The sequence below is a fragment of the Rhopalosiphum padi genome, chromosome 4 (genome assembly GCF_020882245.1).
Source record: "Rhopalosiphum padi isolate XX-2018 chromosome 4, ASM2088224v1, whole genome shotgun sequence".
NCBI classification, from domain to species: Eukaryota; Metazoa; Arthropoda; class Insecta; order Hemiptera; family Aphididae; genus Rhopalosiphum; species Rhopalosiphum padi.
In genome coordinates this window covers 7,643,371-7,668,357 of record NC_083600.1, presented here as the reverse complement: position 1 = coordinate 7,668,357, position 24,987 = coordinate 7,643,371, and the positions used below count along the sequence as shown (strand labels likewise).

General features: G+C 23.8%; 1 protein-coding gene across 8 annotated transcripts in view; it reads right to left on the bottom strand.

Moving 5' to 3' along the window:
* Window positions 1–24,987, bottom strand: part of LOC132928689 (potassium voltage-gated channel protein Shaw) — a 155,832-nt gene that overhangs the window by 128,720 nt on the left and 2,125 nt on the right. The window contains exon 2 of one of the 8 annotated variants that reach the window (XM_060993529.1): window positions 11,594–11,624. The exons of 4 other annotated variants lie outside the window; for them this stretch is intronic. The gene's annotated coding sequence lies outside the window, so the exon portion shown is untranslated. Of the gene's footprint in view, window positions 1–11,469; window positions 11,625–24,987 lie in introns of those variants that run through there. 3 more of the 8 variants (XM_060993533.1, XM_060993530.1, XM_060993534.1) reach the window with 3 other exon arrangements.

Here is a 24,987-nt window from a genome sequence, read left to right as displayed (position 1 = left end):
TTGTAATATGTTTATAAAATGTATATTATACTATATAGTGTTCTAAATAACTGTACATTTTTTTTACTATTATTTCTCACGAGCAAAAATAAAATATGCACAACTGTATAAAACATAAATTATAACTGACAGATAGAGAAAGATTTTGGGATAAGCTTATTCACGTTAAACGATTAGCTTAAACCTTTGAAAGTGAGCATATCCATTTATCATATTATACATATACTACCTACATAAAAACCTTCTTTGTGTTTTTAAAGTATTTAAATGTTACAAAATAAAACATATCAAGTCCTTTTGAATTATTTTGAATTAAACTATACTTTTATAAAAAAAAAAAAAATACATTATTAATTGAAATGCCTTTTAAAGTGTTTATTTTTAATTTACATGAGTAAAATTATATTAAAAATGTATTTATGTATCAATTATTTGTATGAAATCAGAATTTTATACTACATTATTTTATGACACTAAAATAATTTAAAAACATTTTGTTTATTCAAATATATTTAAAAATAAATATTCATATTATCACTCTTTATATAGAACCTATAAAATTAATTGTCATATTATTTTCTGGTTAGTTAAAAACTAAAAACTATCAATTTTTAAAAAATAAATATAAAATTAATATTCAATTTTATTTTTATTATTTTATGGATAAGTATTAGATATAAATAATTTAAAAAAAAAACCTTTTCGTTTAATGAAGAAACTTATTTCTTAAAATCCATTTTCATTTTCAGCTTTATAGCCCATTTAATAAAAATAAAAATTTTCTCACGTGAATAATAAGATGAATTCAAAGTAAAAAGTTCAAAGAGTTTTTTTAGTAATTATTTAATGAGATATATGGTGCTAAGCATCTCATAAAGAAGTTCTAAACAACTTTAAGAACAACTTCTGATTATTATCATTATTAAACATACGTGATATAGTATACATACGATTAAGAAAAGACAGGTATATTTAAAATATGCGTTATTTTTTTATCCAAATTGTGTCAGGAAATATTGGTGTTTACAAAATAATTACGATATTATAATCGATTTTATACTTTAATAACTAGATAAAACGATTAAACCAATCCTATATTGTAGTAAATAATAAAAAGTATAATTATTAATTTAAGTCTTTTGGTTAAATAATAACTAATTTATTCAATAAAAAATATATTTTGCTTAAAATAACAGCTTTTATTTAAATTATTTGAAATTAAATCAATTAAACCTTGGCTAATGACTATAATATACAAAACAGCTCTAATTATTATTTAAATTCAGTATTTTTAAGCAAATTATTGTTTTTAAAATATAAATTTCAACATACATCATATTAAAAAACGGAATTTTTAATCTTATGATGATTATAATTGTTTGAATTAAAAATTAATTTTATGCATTTCCTAAAATTGTTATTATAACTGTTCAAAATTAAAACTCGAGCCCCTCCAAAAAAAAAAATATTGTATTCGATAAAAAATGTTTGCACAAATTAATGGACATTTAGTTTAGATCTATATTTTTTATTTAACCAATTAGTTTTATAAAATCATAAGATTTTTTTAAGAACAATTAATGAACATAAAAATAATTAATTTTCGCATTGATATAATCGCTAGTTTAAAATTGTTCGCTATTGTTTGATTCTAAAATAAAGTAATTTACAAAATGTACAAAAAAAAAAAAAAAAAAATATAAAATATATTTATAAATGTAAGCAGATTATATTTCTATGAGTTGGGTTTAATTTTAATTACAATAGAACTTTATATCAGTTTAGTTAATTTTTTATGGTTATCCTATATTGAGGAAGAAAAAAAATGTCTTCTTTTTGACGTAAACATGATATTTTTAAGTAGAAACATTCTAACCAAATGTATGTTTTAATAATTCTAGTTTAGCTTATAAAAATTATATACAAACTTAGCCGAATACTTTAAACCCACATCACTTTTGTACTTTATGTAGAAGTCCTAACCTAACTATTTAACAGTGAAATTATAATCTTTTGATACATTACATTAAGAATAATATTTATATTAGTTAAATTAAAATGTAACAACAAATTAATTCTACATTTTAATTTTTTTATTTATACTTTATTACTCATTATTATTAATGATTTTTATCATTCTGGAAATTACATCCCGTCTGCAATAATACATATTATAGTTTTTAACACATTTTCTGTTTAATCAATTGTTTGTTATTGTCTGGGAAAACATAAACAATGGCATCTGTACTATATATACTCTAATATTTTGTAGTTAATTATTATGAATATAATATTAAACGATTGAAATACTATTCAAAATAAAAACAAATTGATTAACAAAAGAAAAAAAGAATTAGCTCAATAGAATAATTATAATATCAGTCAGTCTTACAATTCAAATGATGAAATTATTTTATTACGTGATAATCATTTGGTAATTAATTTGTTCTTATATTATAGTCGATTCACTTGTGATCGTGAAGTTATAATAGTTATATTATTAGTGAAACGTCATTCAATTATATTTCTATTATTTCAAAAATAAGTGTATATTTAGCTCGTATATATTTATATATATCTTTGTGCCATTAAAAATAACAATTTTTTTATTGAAAAATAATGTATATAATATAATAACGTTATTAGGTACTGTTGCAACAATATTTTACAATGAAAAATTGTTGGTCCTGAAAAAATAATGAAAAAAATTACAAGATTGATTTTTATCATCGTCTGTAATATATTGACATAATGTATAGTGAATTTGATAATGAATAGAATAACGAATATAATGTACAATAACAATTGATGAATGGTATACCTTCTCATCGTAAGACAGAAAAAGTCAGACATGGCTAGTGACATTGTGTATGTATACATACGAGTATATATATTTTTTGTTTTACTTAAAATAGAAAATCCTCACATGATATTTTAAAAATTATAAATATGACTCAACTGAGAATAAAAAATTAATTGATCTTAATTAAAAATAGGAAATTGTACATAATATTTAAAATAATTTTAATAACATTTACGTGATTAACGCGTATATATTATAAAGTATTAAGAAAGAGTACCTTATATAAGATTTATTTTTTTCATAGTCAACGGCCAATAACACAACAGCTTTATTAGATTTTACAATATATTTTATTTGAACGATCCGTTGGTTTTTACTTTTCAATTAGAGTAAAAATCCTCTTTGAAATCCATTCCTGGACTTTCCATTATATGGAATGGTGACAATGCATAGAAAAGAAATCATAGGATAGAAAAATTGTCAAAGAAATAACACAAAACTTTTCTTGTAAACGATTTTCAACAAAGACATGTTAAAGCCAACTATATATACTATACTATAAGTCTGACTTTTACTTTGACAATGCAATGATAATTTTACAAATAAATATGAAAACATAAATTATAAGTAAATTCTTAAGTCCGACAACATAAATATAATATTCAGATTTAACCACCAACTAAATAATAAAATTAAAATATTTAACTTAAAATTTAAATTTACATGCCCGATTTCTTAATAAATACAATTTTTTCAAGTATGTATAGAAAACTAAGAATAATATTAATATATTATACTCTTTAAAGCTTGTTTTGAAGAGTTTTAAAGAGTTACTACAACGTCCAACCTAAAAACTGTTGGAATATATTTTAATTTACGTATTGGTTTGTTACAAATGTATCTCAGGCTACAGTATAAGTAAGTACTAAGTAGCAACAATAAATTATGAAAACAATATTGCAAAGTACTAACTATAGGTAGGTATGTAACTCACCAACTATCAAAAAGTGAACATAAATATTTCACTCAAAGATCCTCTTATATAAGTAATTTATAATAAAACACAATTCCTGATAATCCCTTACACAGACTAAAGCAACGTTTACCTAAAGACTAACTAACTAAAAACTCACGCTGGTCTTACTGTTATTGGGTATATATTTTTAACTTTATTATCTGTTCCGTCTTTCAGCTGTAACATAAACTCTGTAAAGTATCAAATGTTTATTCATAATTTACTACATAAATAAGCAAATTATAAACGTATATAATAAATGAGTAATATTGTAAATTACTGATAAATTAAATAAGTAATTTATTATTAAATAATAATAGATATAAGAATTTAATTCAATGATATGACAAAATTATTAGTTGTACGTGAAAATCATGAATATAAAACTAAGAGGATATTTGCTGGTTATCAAGTTTTTAATAATTCATAAAAAGGTAAAAAGACAGAATATTATTTTCAAAACAATTTAATTATTATAAGAGTTAGGACTACTTTATAACTAATACATTATAATGGGTAGACACAAAAAATAACTAGGAATTGATTTTTTTTTTGTAGATTGATATTTTAACAATAAATTATACATTTTTCTAGTTTCAAAAAAAAGTAATATAAAATTTAATAAGAATAAAAGTATAATTATATATTATGTTGAAATATATATTATTTTGGTGAGAAACTTAAATGAAATGCAAATAAATAAGGATGACGTGTATATTAAGAAAAATATAAATGAAAAAAAAAAGGAAAATAGCAAAAAATATTTTAAATAAAAGTCTTTTTAAATCATGAATAATGAACACCTACGGAATTCTTTTGGTTTAAACTCTCACCGAAGTTCCTAAAAAACAAGAGGAAAGAATAATACAAATGAGAAACAGTATATTTTGGCTATAACAGCTATGCCGTTTACAATGACAGCAATAAAAAATTAAAATCTTGACATACAATTTTTAACTACGTGTAATGCTAGGTAAAGTGATTTTAACTTTATGTACCTATATATAATAAATTAGATGTACGTATAAAAAGTGATGATGTGTAACTGATATTACATTATTTCGTACATTAATTATTTATTTATAAATTAAACGTATATTTACCTATATTTTATACTATATATGTATTGTATGAGTATGTACTATGTAACCACTGACTACTGACTACTCTATACTTACATCAAATATTTTATAAAATGATTGATTTACGTGAAAAAATTAAGAAAATAGTAGTATAATTTAAGATGAATAGGTTAAGTAAATTAACACATACATTTTCTAGTGTACAGCAAAATAAGTAATACTAATTTGTGTACATTTCATTTAAAAAAATAATAATAAAATATGAGATAAATGTTACTATAAGTTTATCTTAAATATAATAATAAACACGAAAATATATAATATGTAAAAATTCGAAAAGAATAATATTGGTTATTATTTCTCATTAGATAATATATTTATAAATTTATTATTCAATTTATTTTGAATTCACGAAAAGACTAAAAATAAAAATTGTTCAAACAATACTACTCTTATATAATCTATAAAAACACGGTTTTTTCAATTGAGTCTAAATATAAGCAGTATGTGCTACTGTTATCTTAATCTAATCCAACCTATTAAGTTAACTATATTATTATTTTTATTGTTATACAATTTATTTATTAAGCATTGAATAAATTGTAAATATGTTACTCTTTTAATAGTAAAATAAAAATATTTTATATTTAAGTGACCCTTAAAATAAATAATAAATACCTAACAATATTATATTATCATATTTCACATGTAATTAATCAATCTACTTGTTAAGATAAAAATGTATAACGTAAATCATAAATATATTTGTTAATGAGATATCTTACAAGCAGTATTTTATATATTACTTTATCCTATTTGTATAGTTTAAAAAAACAAATTATAGATGAAAAATAACTAAAAATATTTTTTTACCTAGTGAAAGTAGCTAATTGCAGTCAATTAAGTAAAAAATAGTCTTTATTATAGTGAAACGTGGTATCATAATTTAAGTTGTTTCGCTGCACTTACTTAAAATCATAATATTATAAGAATACCGAGATAGAAAAATGAATAATATATCGACGATTGTAGAGTTCAGACGGAGACTTCAATAGCGATCTTTTGTAGTGACAATAATAATATATTTATGTATACAATCATGATACTTGTAATATTCAAATCAATTTTTGAGTATAATTTTTTATACTTAAGTATTCAGTATTCTTAACATTTTTAAAAATATTTATAACTTTAAAAAAAAAAAACTAAATTATAACAAAAATCTCCATTAAATTATGTACTTAGTACATAATTGTTATTAATTATTAGATATATATTAATCATAATATTATAATTTTAGATGAAATCGAATTATTCTCTTATAAGTTGTAAAGATTAATACTTTTCAAGTACTTATCTTAAAATATATTATGTAAAACAAAATAAAATATAGCAACTGTTGTTAATTTATTTGTGTTAAAATATACTATTATTTATAATGTTTTAAACATTTAAGTTTAAATTATTTTGACTATTGTCAATGTATTAGTTAAAAGTCTATTTTAGGTATTGTCACAACGTCAAAGATACTACCTTATAAAATATATGGTGATAAGAGTTTATACTTCTTATACATAAATATTCAAAATATTTATTGAATATCATAACAGCGTTAAAAATATTTAATGAAATATTGTTTTAAAGTTTTCAAAGTACTTTGGCAATTTTATTTATTTTTAAAGACTTGTAGTATTAAATTATCTTTTCTAAATACTTTTAAGTAGAAAAACGTTTTATTCAGTTATGACAATAATTAATAATAATAATAATAATATTGTATGATACGGTCACGTATAACAGAGTCAATGACGTCACGACAGTTATAATAATAATAATAATAATAATAAGAAGAAGAAGAAGAAGAAGAAGAAGACTTACAATACTACGTGACTGTATTTATATTATAATATAAACGTCACACTTTATAATACTGGACCACGTAACGGCCACCCCCAAGTGAAGCGCAACACGTCACTTGTAGGCCGCACCGCATCGTCTTTGTATATATATATATATATATGCATACACATAATAATCGTGTTTATTGTTATGTATAATATACAGTATTCTCGTGATATGTGCGCCACCCTCACCGTCGGGTGACCTTTGTTGTTATCTATATAAATATAAGTACGCAAATAACTTGTATATGTGTGTGCGTGTGTGAGTCCGATTCGTATTTTAATATTAAAACTGACGGACCGGTGGCGGGGTGCACGTACTGCTTAGGGGTCCCAAGAGGCACGGTGGGGGGGAGGACGCTCGCTCGAAGTGTGGTAGCGCAGTGGTTGGCGGGCGTCGGCAGAGTCGGTGTGCGTGTTCGCTCGGGGTGGTTGGAGGTGTTTCCCCAAGACGCCGGCGGTGGCCCACCACGACTGCCACCGTCCCGTCGCGGGTATTGATTTTACGGTCATCCGCCTCCGCTCACGTTTCCTACCCGACTTCGCCCACCCACCCACCGGCCCACGATTGCATATTTACACACGGGGCGGTGGTGGTGTCCGTGGAAATAATACGCCCGTTTCGTTTACCCTGCAACACCGCTACCGCCATCAACGCCCGAAACGTTTATACTCGCGCGCGCCAGCGGCCTTGGTGGTGGTCGTCGCAGCGGTGGTGTCAAAGTCCGGTGGCGGTGACATTTGTGTACACAGACTCGTCGAAAGAAGTGCGACGAGTCTTCGACTCGAACCGGTCTATCAGAAATCATTACGTAGACCCCACCCTCCGCCTATGTATCGCGATCACATATACCCTCCAACCGCTCGGCCAACCCCTTTGTTGATATTACATTTGGTATATCGTTGGAGGATATTCCGCGATCACTGTACAACTCCGCGTCGTGGCTAACGAGGTCACAGGTTTAGCGTTGGAATAATAAATTACGTTAAAATAATAGCATAATATTATAGTTTTTTTAAGTTTGGGGATTGAAAGACGACAGACTTCGATAATATTTAATTTTGCACGCTTGTAGACAATTTTTGGGAAGAATACTAATTTTTGGATTCTTCCCTACACATAAACTATTGCAAACCGGAAATTAATACCAGCGGTTCTCAACCAGAAGTTTACCGAAAGCACATAATAGATACGAAGAATAAATATTGTATAAAAACAAGTATTGCTATAAAATATATTATCATAACATATGAGTTTCGCAAGAGTTTCACAAAACACATTAACATCATATATCGTTTAAAATTATAATATTATTATAGTTTTAACGAAATAATTACATTTTCAACAACTCATTATACTAGACGTTATTTCGTATTACAACTTATGTTGAAAATCAAAATACTAACACGAGAATGTTTTTGAACCATTGTACCTACATGCTTTAAATCGTTTACTTACCTACATTATATAAATAGTACTGCATTGAGTATTTTCATAAATTAGCACCTTGAAATAAGGAAAATACTATTTAAATATTTCTTTCCGATTACTTGACGATTCCGTATTTTTCGTGTTATAAATGAATAGTATAGTTCTATATAGTACCTAACTGATTTTTTTTAAGCAAGCATGACAATAAATAATGACTACTTATACCTACATATCCACCTGTTACTATAATAATATGTTACTAAACCTTAACTATGGAGGTAGAACCACTACAATACCCCTAAAAAGTATGGATGTTTTCAACTAAAAAATAATACTGATACAGCCATCGATGCTGTTAGTTTTTTAAATTATCTTAAAATTTAAAGTTTCTTTAATTATTATAAGCAAATATTAATAGAATCGTTTATTAAAATTACAAATAAATAATAAGTATACGTAATATGTTTAGTATCTGTTAATCGAAAACTTATAATTATATATTATAAGCTGATGTAACAATGACGTGTTTTATTTTTTTTGTCTATGACACGTTTTGAAGCAAATGATTTGCTTCAACATTTAGCGTAATATCACGAAAGACTTGTTTTTATATAGTTTAAACTTTTTTTAATAACTGAGAAATAATAAAACATCGGTGCTTTTTTGTTTATATAATATTATATATATATATATATATTGTATAAACACTAGATGGATCTGCTCTCCGATCGCTTTGTTCAAAAATTCCCTAGAGTTCCACTCTCATCATCTAAGGGTTGCCCCCTTTACATCTTGAAATTCAATATTCATAATGAATTAAATTATCTCAAATTTAATAATTGAAAGATAAAACTTCAAGAATTTTGAATATTTATAGATAAACAAATTATACTAACAAAAGTATAAATATATTAAGTATATTTAAACATGTTATATATTATTACTATATGAAGGAATAAATAAAGTATTAAATACATAGCAATATTATTAATGCGTAATAACATAGTTATTATATTAATAATCAGATTTATAGTTTAAATTAATTTAATTTAAATTTATTAATAATTGTCACTAGAGATTAAGTAAGTTTTTAAATTATCAATCAATTTTAGTAAGTTATAATAATTATATTTACTTACCACTTCAAACTTACACTGTTAAAGTTTCATAGAGTTATATTGGATTGCTACTGCGCCCCACAATAATGTATTCGAGCTCCCATAAAAACGTTTATTAAAATACTGTATTTTTTTTATTACAATTGTTTTATTTTATTAGAAAAAAATAAATAAGCAGAAATTATTAAAACTATCTAATAAACTAACTATAAAACATTATCTATCTTATATTTATAGCATAATCGTGACAGATTAATACCGAACGATTGAAAGGGTTTTTTACAAGATAACCTATTATGACAGATTACTTATAGTTATAATTTAAGAGAAAAATAAAATTTATTATAATATATTAAAATAAAATGTAAATATATATTTTTTGATAAATTAATTTTAACCTATGAAAACATAATTGATTATGTTTAATAAAATTATATAATTAAATATTTTTGTATATTGTATTATTTTAAATTAGATAATCGACTACCTACTTTTATAATAACTATAATAATAGACTTATTATGTATCTATAAAATTCATTTATGATATAGGTAACATATTAGACCTAAGGTACTACAATAAATAATATTAGGTATAGTTTTTAAAAATCAAGGACTAAAATGGCAAAGTCATTAAAATAATTACCTGTATACTCGTAGTTACAATAATTTAGATATTAAAACACGCACTTTCCATCGCATTGGGCTAGGGGTCAGTGTAATAATGGTCTTAGAAGAATAAAATAAATGGGTCAAACAATATCGAACGGAAATCAGTAATACCTCGCTGAAAACAATGCGTTTTTATTGTTGTTTTATTTTTTCCGGACCGCTCATAAACGATTTCACGTTTGTCATATTATATCGGCATACTATACAATGTGCGGAAAACGATATCATTTATGTGTTGCAACGCATAATGATTATTTTAGTTGAAAGTTAGTGCAGTGAGTTTTTGTGTATTTAATTCAGAACTGAGGAAAATAGCGAAAGATTATATTCAATATATATATATATACGTATAATGTACGTTGTATATGGGAAGCGAGCTAGCGCGGTGACCGTATGTTAGGGTTAATAATGCTATTGTGGGCGTGTACGGCGGTGTATGCGTGGGTGGGAAATATGTAGTGGAAAAAGGGTATCGGGAATTTACGAATACGTCACTCGATATACAGTGTCGAAAGTGGGGTAACCCACCGAAGTCCATTAATAATTTAACGGAGATACCTTTTGGTAACACACCGTGATTGTAACATCCATCAAGAAGTTTTTGCTTTTACTTTTTTTTTTTTTATCATCAAATGTGTTAAAATTATACTTAACGACCGTAATATTTGACCCAAGAAATGTGTTATATGATAAAGGAAAAAAAAAAATAAATAAAAAATTAACGATGATGACAGGCCACTGGTTAACGATGAATATCTTTTTTTAAAGATACGCAACAGGAAGAATAAAAATAAAGCTTTTCTCTTAACAAGTGGCATCCCCTCCGTAACTATCATTCACTTGTGGTGTGTATATATACCACAACCTTAAATGGAAGGGGAAATATACTTCTAAATGTACACAGAAGGGTAGTGGGTAATAAATATTTATTTCAAATAGGTTTATCGGCACTCTGTAAACATTACTTCTTCTCCCATGCACAGTCCACGGATGATTGCCAACTGTCAGGCGATGTGAAAAAATAAAAACTGTATCAATCTTTATAGTTGCTAGGATTACATCGATAACGTACTTTTTTTATACCAACAACTAATACAACGCGTGTGTCTGTCGAATCAAATGCTGTACGTTTATTGTTCTCAGAAAAGCAGATGCAATTTGATTTAGAGCATAAACAGAAATTAAGTCCGCACAAGATTGGTTTTAAATTAAAATAGATACAATACTGGCTAAATATAATTTGTCAAAGTTAAAAATGATTGTGATGGTAAAATGCATTAAGATATTATTATGGTTTTACTTCATGCCGTTTTTATTTTAACTATAACTATTGGCAATCCATATTTACTTAGTACTAATCAGTAATAGGTAATCGTATACCTACGAAAAAAGAATAAATTACGACTAACGAGTAACAGACGTTAGAAAAACTGATTTGACATCCTACCTGCAAGTTTTGTCATTATTTATGATGGCGAGCATATACATATAGCTCTATACTTTCAGCTTAGTAGTTTCATGTGACTTGTTATATCAATTTATTTCTAAGCAGTGTAAAGTTGATGACATACATTTAAACTCGTTGTAACTGTTTCTCGGACCCTAGAACACAAATGAAATATATTATGTTATATATTTCCCCGAAAAAAGTTATTTCTTTTTATACTCCGTTATTTTTTTAATTAGAGTAAATTGAATTATTCCGCATATATCTAAATATATGGATATTATCTAGGTATGTATAGTTACTATGATTTTTTGATATATTATCTTAAAGTAATAAACTATTATCAAAATTGGAAATTTTTCAAAAATTATAAGATGCTCTTAAACGCTACGTTGTAACTCAACTCATAATGACATAATTTATTTTTGAATTAGAAGATCAATTTTGAAGAAAAAATATTTTGTGTATACAGTGAATATATTGATGCAATTTTACAATACTTATTTAATGTATTGTGAATTATGAGCATGTATTATTTTTATATTTACAGAGTCTAAGTAATATATCAAAACTTACCATACTAGGAATAGTGATATAAATTTTAATAAGCAAACTATAAAAATATATATTTTTTTTAAGAAATATTGAAGTCATTATATTTTTAATGATAATATAATGTCATTATGTTAATAATATAATTGATCAAATATCTTTTGGTGGTGAAATAATTACCAATAAAACAGTTACACTTCAGTATTAATTAGTAACAAATTTAAGTATTTTATGCACACATTATATTTATCAAATAGCATCATATTTAATATTATTAGCGTATACTTGGTTTAAATCTTTTCTAATTAAATTAATTTTTAAATGTAATAATTTTATTAATTTGTAGTCTGGTTATAAGTTATGTTTTATTATTTTTTCACCTAAATAAAAAATCATTATTATATATAACATTTTGTTATTTTGTAGTTTATGTTCTAATAATAAATATTATAAAACACAATGGTATTGTACGAATGTATAATGGTTGATATTTCACTCTTCATAAAAAAGAGCGATTTAGAATTCTACATAGTATATACCAATATACCAATATGTACATCCCGACACATATAATTACAAGATCAACTTAATTTAAATAAACATTCAAAAATAATATTGTATATTATTTATAATTATTATTAACATAATATACGAAGTACATTTTTTTAAGATAAACTTATTATTTTAAAAAGTTTTAACATTTATCTTTTTAAACAATATGAAGTACCTAATAATAAAAAATACATTTTTGTAAATAATATATATATGTGTGTGTGTTTGTGTGAGTGGATATATAAAAATTTAATTTAAAATGACTAGTTAATTAGTTACAAGTTATATATATTTATTATAATTATTATAAGTAATATATTTTTCATAAATTGAGTGAAGCGGCACAAAGGTACACCAACAAATGTTATCTACTATAACACCACTCGTTTAAACTTAAATATTAATAAGTTATAATTAATTTTCTAATCGTTAAAAAGTTGAGTATTTTACATTAAAATTCTCAAATAAATATTCTGTTTTGAAGTATGGAATTAAAAATTATTACTGCATTAAAAAAAAGTAAAGATATTATTTTATTTTAAATTTTATATTGTAATAAATTACTTCAATTTATTTGGAAAAAAAATACTTACAAAAACCTTAAAACTTTCCCATAAAATGAACCAACCGTTGATAGATTAACTCTATAATATAACGTATTAAAGGGTTATAAATCAGTACCAGTATATGTAATCTAGTGATTCTCAACGTTGGTTAAATTTTGGCATCCTTATAGGTTTTTACTATAAATTACGTTGTACCTTAAAATAGTACGTAATTTTTATTTTGCGGTTATTATTCTACGTAAATTCATATAAAGTAAATTTTTATTATGTCAAATCTCAATGGGAAAAGGAAAAAATATATAATAAGGATAACCTTGTGTAAGTAGATAATATATGATCTAACATATATTTATTGTTTTAAAACAAAAGTACTTTAATAAATGAAATACTTTATGTTATATTTTTGATAACTTTGGAAAAAGTAGAGTTATTTGCTAGTTGAGAATCATTGGTGTAATCCAATACGATATAAGTACTAATATATGTAATAAAATTTGAAATATCTAAGCATATTGTAAACGGTGGAACTGAATTAAAAAATATAGTATCTTCAACGCTTCATAACATAGGACATACGTAATTACCTAGGTCGCATTATATAAATGTTTGATGAATTACATTAATAATTTATATGGTCTTAGCACGAAATGGACATTTTATTTTTGGTTAAATACAAATTATATTTATCTTTCTGTAAAAGTTTAAACTCAAAGTTATGGGCAATTAATTCTGAAATACTCCACTGAGCACTTAAAGTTTACGAAGTGATGACTGGTTGTTTTAGATATTTTGTGTAAAGTTTTTTTTTTTTAAGTGATAGTGAATACTGTATCATAAGTGACGCAGCAATTTCTATAGATGTAAAATGGATACTTCTCCTTTATACAAAATAGGGTACAATCGGTATTCACTTTTGCGAGTATAATTTACTCCTGTTGTTCAGGTACCCAAGATGATCCATTTCCCTTATAGAGGTGCACAAATTTCAATCCTACCTTTGTATTACTGGGTTTGATGTCTGGATTTGATGGCAGCATCAATCAATGTGCTACGATCGGGTAGTGTACGAGTATGTTAACAGGAAACATAAAAAAGAGAGCGAAAGATATATATATATATATATATATATATATATATATATATATATATATACATAAGTCTAGATTTACGATTGTAGGAATACGTAGTATATGGGTTATATTACCGAAAGTATGAGAATTTTCGTTTGAAAATGCTCACAATAGCCTGACAGCTGCCCAGAGAGTTTTACGATTTCATCTAGTCTGCAGTATACATTTTTTTTCATTATTATTTTACTAGCTTTTCCTATAATACAACTTGACAAACGAGTAGCTTACAGTTTTTAGTACCTAACATTTACTGGAACATGAAGTTAATTAATTTCACACTTATATATTCAGAACAATATTTATGATGTAAGTCAAAATATAAAAAGAAAAAAAATCAATGATTTTGAAAATATCTAATTCACATCACACGAAGAACTAATATTAAAATGCAAAAATGTATTTTTTTCATTAAACATTTTAAAACTAAGTTAAATTAGCCCCTAGCTAGGTTAGGTTATTATTTTTATAACTAAACTTAATATATAAAAATAAATTATATGGTTCCCAAATTAATACAAATAATGTTTTTAACTTTGTTTAATTTAATTTTAATTTAGTGTCATCACTATAAATTACAATAGGTATTATAATACTTTACATTATAGTATATACTTACCATGCATATATTGAATTTATTTATATAATAAAATAATTATATTAAATATTTTGAAAATGTTATTGTTCGTTTTATTGTCTGTGTATGTAGTATAAAAAAAATGTATTACACATATTTGCAATAAACCAATACAATTTGATAAAAATTGTTCTCAAACTCTAAGCAGAGCAATCATTTTACAATGGTGTGTTTTTTTCTATATCTCAATACTTTTTGGAGCACTAAATAAGTATATCTTTAGAGGGGGTTTCTGATAAACAATTGGGTCTAGTTGGTACTTTAAAGGGTCAACAGTATAAAATGTACAGTAATTTACGAAATAACCAGAAAAAATTAAAAATTAATGAAAACTTGAACGCAAAATCAGTTTTTGTTCAAATTCTTTTGTAATTAAGATATAGTAAATAATAATTGTAGATAACTGAAATTTTCACTGAATGTTTATAATGGCATTTACTGAACACGAAATAATGTTTTAAATGTTTTGTCTTTTTATGTGCTTTCTAGGCTTAATGAAAGAACTTGAAAAATAATCTATAAACCTTATTCGCTAAGTAGTACTTTTCGTATGCGATTATCTACTATTATAGTGATAAATAAACTCAATAAATTGTACAACTATTCTACAGTAAAACTGTTAATACTTACATACCCATTTTTTTTTTAATATACAATTTTGTCAGTATTTGATCTTTAAATGCTTATACAAATGTACGTATTGTAGTCGTATTCTTAACTTTATTTTAGTTCAATAAAAAAAAAAAAAAATTTGATTCTTGTATTAAAAAACTGCCAAGTTTCAAGTTATTAAATTGAAAATCGTATTCATTTTTTAAATAAAAAATAATGTTCATGCAAATGTTCATGATTTTGAACTTATATTTAACAAAAAAGAAAATAAGCATTTTATAATAATATTTCATATGAATTTGTCTTTTTTTTATAAGTGAAGGGTCAAAATATTTTATATCGTATTTAGTGATTACTGTTGTTAAGCATCTCCCTTCTCCCTGCTCCCTAATAATTTTACTCAATTTCCACCTATAGCTTTGTAAAATTGTATTGAAATTATATAAAATAATAATATAATCTTTTAATTTTTTTAATTATAAAAGAGTTTTATTTGTATGAAAATTTCAAATTCAAATTAACGAATAAGTCGTTGTCTTGAGCCCTTCACATTAAGCCGCAAAAGTTCCACCACCATTGTACCGTAACTACATAATGGATTTCCGGAGATTACACATTTACACCGTTCCTATTATAGATACACGACATCCGGGTGTTACACACACTTGATTCGTTGATAAAAACATTGTGCTCAGGATATTATTACATCACGCTGCGCTCTACTCGACTGTCCTTACCTATATAATTTACAAGCTACAGTAAAACAGACAGCAGTGGTTATACTTAACTCATAAAGTTGACCATGAACCACTATAGTTATAATTCCAATATCAGGTATACTTTTTGCTATCTTTAAACTAAAAATTAATCCATCATACAGAGCAGAATGTTGTGTATCACTTAATGCAATTGCAATAATTTTAGAATATTTTATTATTCAGATACTCGGCGAAAGTTATGTAATAATAAATACATTTTATGATAAGTATTTTAGAAAATATTAAAATTATTTGACAAAATCGTTATTTCGAGTTAAATTTATACACTTTAAAACTAAATTTGTAGTTTCCGTATATTTGAAAAAAACTGAGAAAATCATTAACCATCTTATCAAGAGTAACCTCATTCAATTAATACTAATTGTAAATTTCATTAGTTCTACCTACAAATTAGATATAGAACTATTTTTATTTCCCAAAATCAGAGTTCTTAAATTAATATTTTAATATAATTATGTAATTGCTATCTACTCGTAGAGTCTAGAGATTGAAATATCTACTTACAGTCAATAAGTAAAATATAGTATTATAATAATGATGTATAGTTATAATTCAAAAATAACTAATTTATTTGACATAGATGCAAGGTTAGGTTAGTTGGATACAATTCAGTATATCACTTTGAGATATGACCTTTAGAAATACTTTTTTTCAGATTCGAATGTTTGTTTCTGTCGGGGTTAACCTACAAAGATTGCATAAAGCGCAAAGTAAAATAGATTGGCTGCAGAATCTTTTAAGCAAAGATCCTCTCCTACTTATCAAATTCCTTTTTGATTTTGAAAACTACTTTGATATGTCAATCTTATAAGGAGGAAATTTAAAAACTACATTTACGAGTAATAGGTTTCTTATTTTGTGAAGTAATAAAATGCTTATAACTCAAAAGAAATATTTAAACATTTACTTTTATTTGTTTATAATATAAAAAAAAACTTTTTTTTTTTAAATCGTATTGATATTAATAACTGCTATCAATGAGTATTAATATGTAGACTTTAATTTCAAACTTAATATTTGAGATAACTGTGGTATACACAGAAGGCATATAATTAGTTAACCGTAGCTTTGGTATGATATTAGCCAAATAATTGTGAGTAAAAAAATACGTGGTTATATTACTTAGAATTAATTATCAATAACTAATATCGATCTTATTATTAATTTTTAATATATACTGACATAATACTATTAGTACAAATAGTACAATTAATTGTTAGTAGTATAAAAACATATTTTTGTCAAAAGTGGCATGTATACGTCATGCCAATGATTTAAATAAAATAAATAATAAATCATTTTATATTCATAATTGTTGTGTCTTTATACTATTATGAATTAAATGTCTTTAATAAATGCTGCATGGATGTAATAACTATTATGTTCTGTAAATTGTAATTATATATTATTTCTAATTGTTACTATAAGTATAAAAATGATATTTGAAAATAATTTATTTAAAAATACCATAAATAATATACTATATTAAACTATTTCACCAATTAAACTAGTGTAAATTCTACTATTTTTTAACACAATTTTATTGCAGCTTCTGGACAAACAAATTAATAGATAACAACATTTTTAAGTTATTAAAATTGATATTTTTAATAATATAAATATGAAGATATTAATTAATAGTATTAATTATTCAATGTATTTTAAGTACAAGAAATAATATGAAAAATATTTCAGCCACCATCTGCAGTCCTTGGTTTTAATATTAAAATTATAACTATTTAAACGAAAATGTTATAAATAAGTAGAAGAATAGTAATCAACCTCTAAACTTGGCATATTTATATAAAAATAGCTCGATCGAACTACCATAATTTTACAAGTTGCTCCTATAAATACCACAGTTTAAATAATGTTCGATTCATACATTTTATTCTGCTCGCCTACCGTATAAACATTAAAAGAAAAAAATACAATGGTGTTTTCTTCATACTAATAATTTTATAATACAAATATTTAAACCATTGTGACATTAATACAGTCTTAAATATAAAATAAAAACAATTTACATTTAAAAAGTTAAGAAAATGTTATTAACTTTAAGATGTTAACATAATCTGTTTATCAGAATATAACTTATTATATTAACTGCCTTAACTTTTCCCTCAACTCTATAACTTATACCTCTTAAAATAAATTAAATTTTTTATAATACGTAATATTATGTAATTTATTCGAATTGTCCATATCACAAATTAAACATTACCTAATAATATTTTATTAAAAATAAAGTACAAAAATTCATATAAGAAATTACTTATAGATAATTTATTATAGTATTAAACATATGTATAATATTATGGTTATTAAAAAAAACATTGTACTTGAAATAGTACAAAATAAAATTATTACTCCCTTATTAAATGCACAATTTAAAAGCTAAAATATGGGAAACACTTGAAATAAATACGTTAATTTATAGTTTGGAATGAACCTGATCAAAAAAAGTTTTAATAGGTATGTATTTAAATGTCATACTTATATACAGCAATTTTAATAATAATCTATTTTCGTATAGAATATTGACAAAAGAACAGGAGGTAGGAAACCGTTAGTAGGAAATTGCTGTCTTGTTTGACATTTGGCATATAGGTTAAAAATCTAATAATAAGCCAACATTATGAATACCAATCTATCCAATTACTATTATAATGGAATCCATATTTTAACATTCTTATACGCTATTTCTTTCGTTAAAATATTTATCAATTAGATAATACACGTAAACCGTTTTTTTTTTTTAATATACATAAATAAAAAACAATATACGAACAATAAATTTTGTGTGTTGAAACAAAAATATAAACTATATCTAAATCTCTAATTGGTGTTTATGAGACGCAAAATAAGTATAACATTGAATTGCTAAAATTAAAACTGTCAGTTTTTTATTAAATATTTATCGTTATTGGTATATTCAACAGTTTGTATAGTTGTACTTAAAATTATTTACGGTCATCGAATGTTATCGAAATAGTTAACTAAGATATAATTCAATTTCTTCTACTTGTATTACATCTTCTTATTAGGTAGCATTTCTCAATTATAACATTATATATTGTATGTTTAAAGGCGCTAGGGGAATTAACAGTATTTCCTTAAGTAAACTGGTCGTTAACTTCTATGCACTCCGTTGAAGCTATAAGCGGGAAAACGTCTACTCTAGTAATCCAATTAATAATAATAAAATTAACTGACGAACGGTCATGTTATTTAATAAAAATAATTCGTACATTATATAGACAAATATATATTAAATAAACATAAAGTATGTATGTAAGAATAATAACATATTGATCTGTATTACACCTACTATTGGGAATATACTTAAATATAATAACTACTAGGTTTCGAAATAATATATATTTATAAATGTGTATATTTTTTTGTCTTGGTAATCCAAATAAATTTGACAATATTATATATAGTTTAGTTTGAGTGAATAAGAAAAGGGGAGGTCTTTAATCACCTCCTACTTAAAGTATTATTACAATTATCATTTAATCCTGAAAAACAGTTAATAATCAACTAGTTGCATTTGAGTAGGTATTTAATCAATATATCTATACAATACACCTTATTAGACAACTTATAGATTATAAATTTATAAATTAATAACTCAGCTATTGGAGTTTCAATTATACTGAGTCAATATACTTGATTTTCCACGTCTAATTTACAAAATACTGTTGGTAGCGGGGGTTTATTAAGTTAAGGCGAATGTATATGCTAACCTTATTTTATCTTTTAACTTATTAAAATGTTGAGTATTATTAATGGGTAAATTTCCTTCATGTGTCTTGAATCATATTCACGCATTTCATCAAACTTTGTTATTGTAATATTTATATATTATGTATGTAAATTTCATACGTTTTTATTAATAAAACAGATCGTCACTCAAATAACTAATTTAAAAGTAAATAATATGATATTAAATTTATTAAATTAAAATAATATTACTTTTTATTGAATAATTGATTAATACATCAAGCTATATATAAAAAAATTCAAATTTAAAAAAAATAAACTATCTTATCTTTATCGTTATTATTATGTTCATAACATTTCCAAAGAAACTTCAATTATCTGATTAAATACCATAACTATTAAATAAATAATATTACAATGTTTGTAGTAGGTACCTACTTAATGAAGTTTATTTTTACATCGCTTATTTGTCAAGAAAAAAAATGTAGGTACCCTGATAGATAATATTTTGACAGCCAATTAGGGTTGCGCAATTTCCGGGAATGTAACTTGGCAGAAATTACCGGAAATACTTGGGCATCCTCAAACAACTCAGGTACTAAGGTAATTAATTTATTTATGTATCACTATATTGTTATCTAATGGCATATCTCAATTATATTTTAAATCTGTTAGTCGACATATATATAATATACGTACATACATAATTAAACTTAAAAGTGAAAAAATAAGTAAGTTGAATTAAATTAATTCAATACGTGTAATTGGAAACCAACTCATTTAAAAAATAGTATAATATTGGATCGGTTCGCCTTTACTTGATTTACTGATTAATATTTTTGTCATCGAGTACTCCTTTATTCTTTTATAATAAATATAATAATATTAATAAATATAATTCAACTAAAAATTATAAAGTAATTACCTATTATTTAAAAAATCAAATTAACGTTTTACATGTTTTATATTCCAAAGAACAATCTCAAATCCATGGTATCTAGAAATTCCGGAAATATTTCCGTACCTGGTAGTTTCTTGGAATCACAACTCTGAAGCTAAAATACTTTACTTTAGAAGTTAGAAGTTTAAATTAGTAACCTATTTTAATTGACGAGAATTTAATTAATTTGATTTAATAAACAATAGATATTTAAAACTGTTAATGTATTAACCTGCATAATGTTAATATTCCGATATTGATTTTGAAATTATATATATAATTCTTCTTTTTATTATTATTATTATTATTAGTTATTATAGTTATTACTAATTACTATTTCCTTACTTTTTTAAAAAGTTTTAAGAATGGTAAAATATTAAGTATTAAAAATGACTATACGAAGTCTTGTGTAAATAAATATTATTTTATATTGATTAAACTATCAAATACTTCATAGGTACTATACCAATATACCATTGTTATAAATTAAATAACAATAAAATGCAGATTGACCAAGTTTTTATATGCATGTAAAATTTAAAACAAAAAAAAAAATGAATAAGATTTAGTGAATAACAAGTAAACAGATAAATACCCATTTAAATAATTACTCATATGTATATAATGCAATAGCGACTGGATAACATACCTAATTAACTAAGAAAATGTGTTATACCGGGAAGTGTGGTGTAGTACCACAATTAAAATTCAATATTAATTTGGTAGAATTTTGAATTTTACATATTTTATTTAGATTATCAAACGAAATTTCTAAAAAAATAAACCACGAACAAATGGGTTTTTTCTTGTTTACTAAGAATACCTATCCGCTCATTACTTTCCTTGCTCGCCAACCCCCTTATAATCTCTTTATAGTTTATTGTAATATGTGAGTCTTATAATTTATTCTATATCGTCATTAATATAAATTAAATATACATTTTATTGATTGCCGTGAACATTTGTTGACGAAGTAATTTTTTTTTTTAACTTTTTCGTACATTAAAAATATCATAATTTATAAATAAATTGCACAATCACTAATTTAACTTTTACAAAAGCAAATTTTTCTATATTTTTGTTTAAGGTTAGTAGATTTTATATACAATAATATATCGTTAAATAAAATATTATACAATAATTCGTAGTTTGTATATAGGTATCAATGTACCATAATATAATATACAATGAATCACTCTCGCAAAATTCCAATTGCTAACTGAAAATAAAACGTAGTGACCTTTTACAAAATTAATTGCTTGGCATGATCAAAATAATAAGTGTCACTTGCTACGTATTGTTATTAGCGAATCCTTACTCAACTCAACTTGAATAGTTTTTGTAAAAATGTTAGTTGTTTTTTTCATTATTCTAAATCAAAAATTATATTGCAAGTGTATTTCATTATTTTCAAGGATTTTATATTCTTTAAAAAAAACCAATATTAAAATAAAAAAAATAGTAGGTAAATTTATTTATTTTGTTCTGGACAGAAATGTTTATTTGAAATTAAACATTAATTAGGACGTGAGATAGAAAAAAAACAAATAACTGCTTATAAATTTAAGAATATTTACAGATTCCCTAAATTTTTGAGTATAAACAAAAATCAAAAAATATATAATATTGAAAATTAACTAGTCAACTACAGATTCTTAATATTTTAAATTATATTACTTAGTGTTAAATGATTTTAAATTGTTTAAACACCATAAATCTAAAAAAATAAAAATACACGGCAGTGAGTTATAAATAAGTGTAGTGAAAAAGTATATAATATGGTTAGTCAAAAAATCAATTAATAAATATAAATAAATCGTCTTTTAACCAGTCATATAAATTATGAAGTTTTAAAACGACAAAAAATTAGTAATTCTTATAAAAGAAAAGATTTAGACTTCATAGTTCAAATACTATCAAAAAGAATTAAAAAAAGCATCTAAATATACTAATGAAGGCAATTTATTTTACCCGATTTAAAACTGATAGCAAGAAATATTCATACTGCAAGGATGCATTTTTATCCCAAACTGCGAACATTAAGAAAAAGAAGTTAACGAATCATTAAGTTTATTAGTCATAAAAACAAATAGAGGTGAGGTATTTTTTATGACAATGATATCCTTAATAAAATTAAAAACATGTATATCAAACAAAATATATTTTTTAAAGAATTAGATTTTGTATACACGCAATTATACATGATTTATAACATTAAAAATGGAATATATAGACTATACGTCCATTCATGTTTTGTTTGTTACCAATATTTAAATAAATGATATGTATTACGATATTGAATAAAATTTCTGGAGTAATAAAAATAATTTTAGATTTTGAAATAGCAATGCATCAACCCTAGGGAAGTGAAAGAATATCTTACATATTATCTTATGGCAGATAAACTACAGATTACTACCAACAACGTAGGTATGATAAAATACATAAATACGATAAATACATGTGATAGTTTTTATTTGGATTTTAATTAAAATGTTTATCATTAACATTGGCCACATCAACGTATTATAACTGTTTCAATTAAATAAGTACTTAAAAATAAGAACTTCAAATAGAGTCAAAAAAACAAAAATAAGCTAAAAAAAAATTTAGATAATTCAACTAACGGAATTAATCAAAATAGTTATGTCTATTTTATAATCTTATTACTTATTAGTTACAAATATAATATATACTTAGTAATAATTAAAATTCATAAATGTACTAGCATTATTAATCACTTATCTATTAATTGAATTATTATTACAGTATAAGAAAAAGCGTATAGTATTGTAAATTAAAGTACCTACTAGGTAAAAAATAAATAAAATAAAACAATTATTTTTGAAATTTTTAATGTAATTATTCATTTTTTAACCTTTTGAATAATATTATCATAAAATGTAATCTCATAGAGATATAAAAATTGGTTAAATTAATTTAAACAAATATATGTATGCCTAAGTTTTATTATGATAGTTATTTAAAATTATTATTCAACTATAATAACGAAGGAATAAAAGCCTGATAATATTTATTTATTTATTTAATATTTAAAATAGTCACATATGAAAATTTAATTTTTAAACTTGAACATTAATATCAACATTAATTAATATTAATTACATGAAATATATTTTAACTGCAGTTTTTATGTCTATAAACTATGGTACAATAATTTATTTCCAAACTAAAATAGACATCTACTTTAAGCAAGTATTAAAAATAAGAAAGTTTTTATAAAAATTGTTTTATCTTATATGCGTTATACCAGAATTGTAATCAAATATAATTATAAACTACTTAATTAAAGGCAATTTGTTTTCTATTAATAAAAATATATTTGTTATACATTATTTAATACAACATATTATTAATATTATTATTTCATATGAGTAATACTGAGTATACTAAATTATTTTGTTTTGCATTATTTTTTTATTTGCGAATTAAATAATATTGAATATTTGGTCTTGATAAATATTAACTGTCCAATTCAAATTACGAATAAAATGATTATGAATGGTATCAATATGAAAATCTTATAATCTTATTTTTTAAATTCAGCTCAAACTTCAAAATATTTTTTTAAACGATTAACATTAGTCATTTAGTTTAAAGATTGTCTTTATTACGTTAATATTTTGTTGTTGCTCTCTTCCATTGGTATTATATTATTATGAATAGGTCTAGATTATATTTAAAAGTTAAAATAAAACTTTGTAAGTAGATTAGGTTAAGTTATAGCCATAACATACTTATTTTTTTTCTTCACTTTTTGATGTTTTTTCGTGTAATAAAAACCAGTTGGAAATCGATAAGTCGTAATTATAGATTCCAATAGTTAAGTTTACAACTACACTAGATCGTGTCTGATTTTTATATTATTATTATATTATATGCATTAGAAAAGTGTTAATTTCCAAATAATTTTTAGACTGAACCTTACTGTCACAATTAAGTTATTTAAATACCTAACTCAAGCTTTCTAATTTATACCATGAAATAAAAGTCAATATAATTT